The sequence below is a fragment of the Wolffia australiana genome, chromosome 17 (assembly GCF_029677425.1).
Source record: "Wolffia australiana isolate 7733 chromosome 17, ASM2967742v1".
Classification (NCBI taxonomy): domain Eukaryota; kingdom Viridiplantae; phylum Streptophyta; class Magnoliopsida; order Alismatales; family Araceae; genus Wolffia; species Wolffia australiana.
In genome coordinates, this window is record NC_135851.1 from 1,489,647 (window position 1) to 1,497,196 (window position 7,550).

The window sequence follows — 7,550 nt, forward strand, 5'->3', positions numbered from 1 at the left end:
TGTAAATACTGCAAAATTAGTAATATACATATTTAAATTTGCACTTAATTCACTAATATAAATATTAGGTATTTAAATCATGTTAAAAATCAATATTATGTAGGCATATTTTGTTAAAAATTTTCAACATTTTCCTTTACAATTCTAGATTTTCCACCATTAGAAATTTACATTTACCCAATGTAGATACTGCAAAATTAGTAGTATACATATTTAAATTTACACTTAATTCACTAATATAAATATTAGGTACTTAAACCATGGTAAAGATCAAGATAGTGTGGGCATCTTTATTAAAACTTTTCAACATTTTCCTATAAAATTCTAGATTTTCCACCATTAGAAATTTACATTTACCCAATGTAGATTCTGCAAAATTAGTAATATACATATTTAAAATTTTCACTTAATTCACTAATATAATAATTGGCTATATTGTGTGTATGTATGTATTTAAATCATGTTTAAGATCAATATAGTGTGGGCATTAATTACAGAATTTTCAAGATATCCCTAAAAATTTCTAGATTTTTCCAACATAGTAAATTTTAATTGTAGAATTTTCAACAAAGTGTGGGCATTAATTGTAGAATTTTCAACATTTCCCAACAAGTTTCTTCATTTTATCAGGGATTTAGTGGTGGATAAGTAGACATCTTTCACGTACATGATGTAACTTTAATTAAAAACAAGCTTTTAGTTTCATTTCTAATTTTGAGGAAAATATTTTAAATATTCCTTAGTCCCCATAAAAAAATTAGGTTACCCGTTGCACGACTATGAATCCAAATAAATTATTTATAGGAGCTTAATGAATATATTTTTATTTTTGTATAGTTCTCCTACTCAAATTTGGAGAATATAAAGTCCGAGGGGCATTTCTCTGATAATGTCACAGGCAGCATCCGTTTGCGTGCACAACATAGTATAGGGGTTTATATGAAAAACGGCTGGACCGGGTTTAAACCTTAAAAAATCTTTAAAATCTACCATATGGGATTGCAACGGATTCGGAAAAAATATCCGGATATCGATAACCGATATCTGAGATCCGTCTCGTCCGTAGATCACCGGTATCCATCCACACCTCAAAGACGGATATCAACCGATATCCAATATCTGATATCATGCACTGCCCTTGGTTTATTGTCAATATCGGATATCGGTTGTCCAATATTGGATATCGGACGGATATCGGTTGGACTAACACTATTGGAAGCCCTAATATTGCTAAATGGTTTGTTTCGCTCAAATCAAATAAGCATTTATCCATTTACGGTTTATTTTTATTCTATTGAACAAAGCATTTATTCGTTTATGGTTTATTTATCTCTATTGAATTGAGCATTTCTTTTTTTACGGTTTATTTCACTCTATGGAAATATGCAATTATTCATTTATGGTTTATTTCACTCTACTGAAATAAGCATTTTTTTCTATTATGGTTTGTTTCACTCTATTAAAATGGGTATTTCATCATTTATGGTTTATTTCACTCTATTAAATTAACAATTTCTTCATTTACGGTTTATTGCAGTCTATTGAAATGAGAGTTTCTTCATTTATGGTATATTTTACTTCTTGAAGTGAGGATTATTTCATTTATGGTATATTTCACTCTATTGGAATATGAATTTCTTCATTTATGGTTTATTTCACTCTATAAAATTAATCGTTTATTTATTTATGGTTTATTTCACTCTATTAAATTAACAATTTCTTCATTTATGGTTTATTTACCTCTATTGGAATAAGCACCTCTTCATTTATGGTTTATTTGACTCTATTGGAATCATCATTTCTTTAATTATGGTTTATTTCATTTTGTTGAAATCATCATTTATTCATTTATGGTTTATTTTACTCTATTAAAAGAAGCATTTCTTCATTTTCACATAATTGAAATAGGCCTTTTTTCACATATTGTTTCTTTCAGTCTATTGAAATGAGGATTATTTCATTTTTGGTTTAGTGCACTCTATTGAAATAAGTATTTCTTCATTTATGGTTTATTTCACTCTATTGGAATCAGCATTTATTTAATTATGGTTTATTTCACTTTATTGCAAACATCATTTATTCATTTATGGTTTATTCATTGGTTTTGGGAAAGAATGTGGAATTTACAATTGATGCAAAAGCAGAAGCAGTTTTTAACACTCTTAAGAGGGCATTGATTGAGGTTCCTATCCTACAACCACCTGATATACCAGTTGAAATCATGTGTGATGCACCCAACTCTCCAGTCGGTGCAGTGCAGTGCTGGGACAAAGGATTGGAAATAAACCAGTAGCAATTTATTATGCCAGCAAAACACTAAATGAGGCCTAGAGAAATTACACAATAGAGAAGGAGCTGCTTGAAGTGATCTTCACTTTAGAGAAATTCAGATCATACATTCTGAAAACTAAAGTTGTGGTATTTAGTGATCATGCTGCATTGGGATATCTTTTAAGTAAGAAAGATGCACAATGACACCTAATTAGATGGGTGCTATTGCTGTAGGAATTTGACTTAGTAATCAAAGATAGGAAGGGAAGTGAAAATCTAGTGGCTGACCATTTATCCAGGCTAACTATAGATTCAGAGGAAAGAATTGACGAATGTTTTCCAGATGAGCAATTGCTGGCAATACACAAACAAGAAGCGCCATGGTTCGCTCACATTGTGAACTATCGTGCTAGAGGAATCTTACCCGAGCTCTAGCCTAAAGATAAAAAGAAGTTCCTTTAGGATATGAGCTTCTATATTTGGGAGGACCCAGAGTTGTATCACCTTGGAGTAGATCAGATTTTGAGGAGATGTGTACCAGATAATGAACATGAAGATATCTTACGGATGTGCCATTTCTCACCGTGTGGTGGGCATTTTAGGGGTAGGAAAACTGGAGAGAAAGTATTTCAGAGTGGATTCTATTGGCCTAATGGGAGACATGCTTGAGATGCAAAGCATTCACTAACATTTCACGAAGAGGTAAGATGCCTCTCCAACCTATTTTGGAAGTAGAGATTTTTTATGCATGGGGAATATATTTCATGGGACCTTTTCCTTGCTCATTTTCTGATGAATACATTTTGGAGCAGTAGATTACATCTCTAAATGGGCAGAGGCTATCCAACTACAAAGAATGACCATACCGTTGTCATAAAATTTGTGACCGAGAACATCCTCACTAGATTTGGATGCTCACAAGCCATTATTAGTGATGGAGGGACATATTTCACAGACCAACATTTTCTAGTGTTTTTAAAGTACGGAGTCTAATACCATGTGGCAACCCCTTATGACCCCGAACCAATGGGCGAGCAGAAATTAGTAATCGAGATATCAAGAAATATTTACAAAATATTGTGAAACCAAATGGAAAGAATTGGTCCTTGAAACTTGCTGATGCATTATGGGCTTATCATACTGCATACAAAACACCTCTCGTGATGTCACCATTTCCATTAATTTTTGGCAAGCCTTATTACCTACCAGTCGAGTGGGAACTGGAGCATATTGGGCTATAAAGAACGTCAATATGGGTCTTGATAAAGCTGGGAAGAATCGTCTACTTCAGATGCATGAGTTACAGGACCTTCAGAGTGAATTTCATGAAAGTTCAAGAATATACAAGGAGAGAATTAAACATTATCATGATAGACTCATTTTAAGGAAAAAATTTAAGGTGAATGAAAAAAAATTGGCTTTTCAATTCTTGCCTTAAATTATTTCCAAGAAAGCTGAAATCTCTATGGGTTGGTCCGTACATAATTCACAGTATTTATGACTCCAAAGCAGTTCTGATTGAACTCCTAAACAGAAAGGAATTTCACGGTTAACAGATAAAGATTGAAAACTTATTTTGAAGGAGATAACCGTCTGGAGAAGGAGGATGTGAGTCTAGAACCTATAGAGCCAAGTGGCACGGCCTCATGATCGAAGCGGCTAAGATACACATAAATAAATATAGGAATTAAAGATAGTTTCTTATTCTATTATTCTCTTTTTATTTTTTTTCTTTGCTTGATCACCGATCTACAGAAAGAATAACGAGACAGTAGCAACTTTGGATTATAAGCATAACAAGAGCAATAATATGGGAGCAAATTACTCGGAGTAGCATTGACCTTACAATACAGGAACACTTTACCTAGCTAACCAGACTCATACATCTACTTATGTGTATACGATAAATTGAGAGCAGGTAGAATTAGTCAGAAAGGATCATGCATATCTTTCTGGAAGTTCATGACTTAGACAATTATAGTATGCATGATCACGAAGGATATAGGACCATATTTCCGAAGATTGAAAATGTTTTACTAAATTATTTAGAGAGCAACCTAAGTGATGAAGATTCAATGTGGAACAAAGCTGGAGTCCAAGGAGTTAGGGTTTGGATATTCCCCTCTGGTGAGTTAAGAACACCTAGTGTTATAACCAGACGTCTCATGATCCTAAGCAACCATTTCTACTTTCTCTACTTCTCACCTTACTTGTTCACCACATCCTAAGCTCTCATCAAAGAAACCTTCCAAGAAAATTTTTATAGCAAGGTGTAGAATTGATGCCAATCCTCAAGCCCTACTACTATCAACAGAGTGAAGCTCCTTGAGCTATTTAGGGATACAAAACCTCATCGGGGGAATAATGTGCCTGTCTACTAAAGCAACACATGGGCTGGATAAAAGGAGTCAGCCATTGCAAATAAGGTAGAGCGATTGAAATAAGGCAAATGCCATTATGTACATAAAGTGCACAAATCACAAATATATATATATATATATTTGCACCCATGTGTTATAGCTAGGGTTGTTGGACGGAAACGAATGACGGAATTGGACGGACTGAACGTATCGGAACGGGATTCCGTTCCGATACCCGTTTTTCAAAAAAAAATCCGTCGTTTTCGTCATTCGTTTCCGTTGCGTCATTTACGGGGTTCCGTCACCACTCCGTTCCGTCATTCGTCTATCGACGTAAACGGAACGGAACGGACGAAATGACGACGGAAAATGACGGATTACACCCCCCCCCAATCGTGTGTCACAGAAAACACCCCCTCTCCACTGCTGCCCCCCCTCCCCTCTCCACTGCTGACCCTACTGAGTCGTCTGCTCCGGTGCTGATTTCTTCGTCGTGCTGTCCAGTAATTATTATCGGTGAGAAGAAGAGAAGCAGAGATCTTCTCTCGACGTGGAGGAAGATTGGTGTTTTTTTTCTTGATTGTTCGAGTACTGGGTTTCAACTTAATGGTTAAGATTGGTGATGATTTATTCTTCGTGGGTCGATGAAATCATCTTGCTGTCCAGGGGGAGGGGGATGAGAGATCGAGAGAGAGATGTGGGAGCAAATCGCAGGGGGAGGGGGATGGGGAATAGGGTTTTGCCATAGCGACGGCGATTCAAGCGCAACCCCCCCGCCTTCGCCACCATCAGCTCCTACCTGTCCGCTTCCTGCTCCACCTCCGCCCATCGCCTCCTCGCCGAGCTCAACAAGAACAGCTTACAGCTCCACTTCTACCACCACTTTCATTCATGTTCGTCATTCGATATAGTCATTCGTCATTCCCGTCATCCGTCACTAATTTTCGTCATTCGTCATTCGTCATTCGTCATTCGTCATTCGTCATTCGTCACAATGACGGATGACTAATGACGAATGACGGAAATACAGCCGTTCAGTCATCCGTCAATCCGCATGAACGGAAACGGATGCCGAAAATCAAATGACGGATGACGAAATCGTCATCCGTCCTCCATCCCTAGTTATAGCTGCTGTATCTGTAGTTATAATCTAGAGGATTGCCACTTTTTCTACACCATGCACCACCATCCCTAGTAGTGGGATGTTGTAGCTTGTGACTTGTGCTTGAGTTGAAGTGAACTTACTCTTTACCTATATGACATGGTTACCTATTAAGTAAGTGGAGTACTGAGATGTCTGTTTAGGATCACGAAGTTAACCGAAGTAAATAGTTAAGGAAATACCTAGACATTTGAACTTCCAACACACTAGACCACTTTCACATAAATATTAGATTCATCTATGGTGAATTTATTTCCTAAGTTCTTTTCTACAATAATGAAACATTTTATGATCTTGTGTCATCTCTATGTATAAATTTCTAAGGGACTAGCAATGTTTAAGTAGGGGGTATTTGACATACTTAATTTGATGCATACGATTTTAACATTTTTTTAAGGGTATATGATGTTTATATAATGGAATTAGCATACATATTTCATGATATATGATAATCAAATTTCATTTGATGCACTTTTCCATATATTATGTAAAATTTCTATTTTATATTTAGCATGAATATGACATAGTCAGTAAATCGTTGATAAATTAAAAAATAAAAATAAAATAAAAAATAAGAAGATTGTGGCCCCTTAGGAGCTGCAAGGAGAATGGCCACAGCCGCATCCTGAGTTCCAAGGCGCCGATGGACCACAGCTTCAAGTGCTGCCATAGTTGTAGCCTCCCACGATAATACCTCAGGTATGCACATCATCATGGCATGCGCGCGCACAGAAGATCAATTCTTTCTCTGTTTCTTTTATTTCAAAAGTTACATTGTTTTCACATTTATATACTAATGATAGATTTTAAATCTTCTGATATGGGATTGCATGAACTGGAATTTTCAGAGAAATTTATGGGCCGGGCTAAGGCAGACTTGACAACTCTTTGCTGGGCTCGTAGATTAACTTTCAGCTTCGCATGGGCCAGGCCTAAGCCCATGTCGACATGCGCTTTCCTTAAAGCAAATGTTATAATCTTGACCATTGATCTTCTTTAAGAAGATTGAATGGTTAAGATCAATTATTATTTCTTTTAATAACTTTCTTTTCCTTATAGGCAACAGATCAGCGACGAGTGCCGCTGTGGACCAATGAAGTAAGAACAAGTGGCTATCTGCGCTGACTTGGCTGTGCTGACTGGGAAAGGACATTTGAAACTGAAGGATGTCCACGGCTACAATCCGTAGTCCTTAGACCCCTAGGAGATGGATCTAATGGCTCATGGTCAAAGGTTGCTTCCTCTACTTCCGATCTCCAGCTGTATCGTCGGTGTCCTGATCATGGCGATGAGAAGGCGGATTTCCACCAGATCACTACCGGAAAGGATGTAGGATTGATCCCACACTCCTGAGAAAGTTTTTTGGAGCATTCCTGCTCTATAAAACCTGGATTTTCCTCCTCCATTCTCATCTCTCGGGCCAAATTTGAAATCTGAATCTTGGAATTTAAAACAGAGAACCTGCCTTCTTCTTAATCATTCTTCCCTTATTCTCTCGGTCAACGTTTGTGACAAAGGCCGTGACCTGAAGAGAGATACTGGAGAGAGTGTTAGAAGAGGAAAAACATCTTCATCATCTTGATTGGGGGGGGACTCGACCGGGATCGGGGTCAGAAGCCGCTGGCGACCCCAAAGGAAGGCGATGAATCTTGGTAAGTCTACATTTGTCAAGAATTGATATTAAAAAGTTACTTAATCACCAACAAACTTAGGATATCTTTTAATACAATCAGACACAAAAAATTTAGCTGTTGCAA

General features: G+C 36.8%; 1 long non-coding RNA gene across 1 annotated transcript; it reads left to right on the forward strand.

Moving 5' to 3' along the window:
* The first annotated feature begins 5,065 nt into the window (after positions 1–5,065).
* On the forward strand, positions 5,066–7,296 carry LOC144714505 (uncharacterized). Its single transcript, XR_013584371.1, has 2 exons — positions 5,066–5,147; positions 5,298–7,296. It is a non-coding gene; the product is annotated as an uncharacterized LOC144714505 (long non-coding RNA).
* The last annotated feature ends 254 nt before the right edge of the window (positions 7,297–7,550 follow it).